Source organism: Photinus pyralis, unplaced genomic scaffold, assembly GCF_008802855.1.
Source record: "Photinus pyralis isolate 1611_PpyrPB1 unplaced genomic scaffold, Ppyr1.3 Ppyr1.4_LG6, whole genome shotgun sequence".
NCBI classification, from domain to species: Eukaryota; Metazoa; Arthropoda; class Insecta; order Coleoptera; family Lampyridae; genus Photinus; species Photinus pyralis.
Genome location: NW_022170663.1, coordinates 5,888,461 through 5,891,546, shown reverse-complemented (window position 1 = coordinate 5,891,546; position 3,086 = coordinate 5,888,461).

Here is a 3,086-nt window from a genome sequence, read left to right as displayed (position 1 = left end):
ATGGCTAAAGCTATGCCCATATTGAATTTCATGCAATTCAGTTCATAACTAACGGAGATGTAAAAGCGAATCGAACATTTCTAAACAAAGTTATCGTTCACACGGACAGATAGATGGACAGACAGACAAAGGAACAGACGGAGAGACCAACCGGCAGGCGACAGATAGCAATGCAAAGTTATAAACGATCTCTAGGATCGTTAATAAACGGCAAAAGTGTAAAATTATGGAACATGTGAAAAACGGTTTTTTGTTTTTTTTACAATAACTTTTTTTGTAAGCGGTACAGAAAAAATTCCTTCCTTGGTACAAAACTCGACACCATAACGAACCAAATAGCGAAAAAAGTAGAACAATAGCTCTTAAGATAAAGAACTAGTAGCGTCGCAAAAGTAGCGGACGGACGGACGGACGGACGGGCGGACGGACGGACGGACGGACGGACAAAGTGGCCACAATAGCGCATTTTTTTTTTATTTTTGTGGAAATGCGCTAAAAAGTGCGTTAAACTTAGACTATGTAAAATTAACATAGCATCGCAACGATTGTTCAGACAACGGAGCCGCCATTATCATTAATTAATAATAATAAAGTTGCATTCCTTCCTTTAGATGCAATAAAAATAGCACGATGTCAGCCAATATGATTTTTTGGCCGAAGTTTGATTGAAAACCTGGCCAGGCACTTGCGTCTGGGTATAGGTAATTAAGGGTTACAATTGCCATTTTCAGATTTTTTTTTTTCATAATGGTGTCGTCACGATTGTTAATGAAGGGGAGACAAGGGCGCCCCACAAAAATAACTTTGATGAAAGGCTGTCGAAAATTTCAAAAAACATTTTATTGCAGTTATCGTTTACACACAGGTATTTTCGAAAGGTTCATCGTCAATCACAGTATATAATAGAATTAAGAATTTAAATAAAGAAGTTATCCCGATTTTTTTCGTTTATTTATTATTTATTTATTTCGGTATTATCAATTATGTCATCTAATTATATATATTTTGCTCCTCTTGCGTTCCTTCCATTTGCAACTGATAATGTTGGCACACCAAATCAGTATATTCCCCACCCATCTTTAATTAATTGTAAAATGGGTGGATGAAATTTGTTCAACGTTGACTTCAAACTATGTATTATTCTATTCTTCAATGTGTTATTCGTCCTATGGTGCTTCTGGTAACACTTCAACATTTTATTTGTAAGAATATCATTCTCCAACCATTGCTCGGCGAAATAGTCATAAAAATTTTGAAGTTGTGGGTGTTACGGCAATGACACGACATTATGGATAATTATCCTTCAGTAGGGAAAGACACGGAACACATTCTCATAAGCAGATAAATTTGTAAATCACTGAAGTAGTCTTGCTGAAATCCCAATACTTGAACCTTTTGCCACAATGTCAGGGTCGGCTCTACTATATAGACGAACTAGTTACTAGGCGACCGTGTAGGGCTCCAAGGCACGACAAGCGTCCCCAATCATCGGTAGACGCAGGGAGTAAAAGTGGGACGGATTTTTTTTTAGCAAAGAAAACCACCCATAAAAAGTTTGTGATTTATGCATACCTATGCTGGAACTAGACAGTTTGTTATGATAAAATTAAACTATATTTCTACAGTTAGAGCTTTTTTAGTCCCCAGAGCGAATCCTTCAACTCGGTCTCGGCTACGCGAACTACTCATACGTCCCGTTAGTCTCCTTAAGAGGATAGGGTACGGACAATGCAAGTTATATGAAAGGGAAAGATGTACGTTCTCAACGATGAATTTTAGATATGACCTCAAGAGCTTTTTTCGTCCTGTGCTGCATAGTGTAACCACCTTGGTGTCTCCGTAGTAAAGTGTAAAGAAGTGCAATATCCGAAAAAAATTGATACAGTAAAAAATATAATTTGTTGTATTTTTTCAAACTTTCCTATTGTACAGTGTAACGCCTGAAATAATAATATTGATGGAGGGGGGCGAATAAGACTTTCGCCTAGGGCGCCAAAAGCTTTACAGCCGGCCCTGGTGCACAACAATAGACCATCGCTAACTGTAGTCGTCCGAAATTCTGATTGTACCGCAAATTTGCTGGAACCTCAAAGTGCAGATGAAACGAAACACATGACGCCATTGAGGATAAATTGAAATGTTTATACGAAAGGTCGTTTTTACATTCTAGGACTGACCTGTTTTGAATGTTGATGCAATTTTTCATTAAGTATGCTGCTTTTTAGGGAAATTTTTCGAAAGGAAGAAATTTCCCTTATGTGATGATTTTTCCGTCCGTCTGTCGTTCCTCGTCTAACTCGAGATCGAAAAGAGACAGTGGTGTCAAACCTTCGCCAATCGATTTCTACGAGTTCAAGAATCACTGCTATTAAATATCAGTCGGATTAAAAGTCTGGTTTCCGAATACGAACTGGAGTGGCAAAAACTTCCCCTACTGAAAATCGTATGCGATTCTTCGTATTTTATTTAATTACATGGTAACTTGTGCGGAAATATACAGAACAATTGCAAAATATACTTATCAATAAAATGTATTAATTTGTTCTTTAGAAACGGGCTCTCTAATACTGCCACAAACATCGTTAGCGGTTGAATAAGCATTTGGAAGTGACTTGTCTCACATGAATTTCCATTGATTATTTTCAAATTTACATTCAATAATTTTTTCTCTAAGTCTTTTATTTCTTGTGCATATTGTATTACTGCGAACTGACCTACGTAAAGTTGACCAATCTTCTTAGGCACAATCCCCATTTCCACCTCCTTGACCATTTTTAATCTAAAATCATCAGAATTTGGATCTAAAGGTTTCTATTTTACATCATCACATCTTCTTGCCGTGTATGGATCTTCAAAAAGTTGAAAATGTCTATCAGGTTCATGCCACAAAGTTTTTGCAAATTTCTCAATCAATATAAGCTAGCAGCCTGCGTTACATACGAGAATTCTTTCTTTCTAACAAATAGTTCGGCACTTTTAATGCAACCATCTTGCATTGAAATTATTGCATCGCCTTAAGTTACCGTTTCCTCGGAAGCGGTGCCGTCTTTTAGCGGCTGTTAAAATACAGTGAATGACCAGTGTGC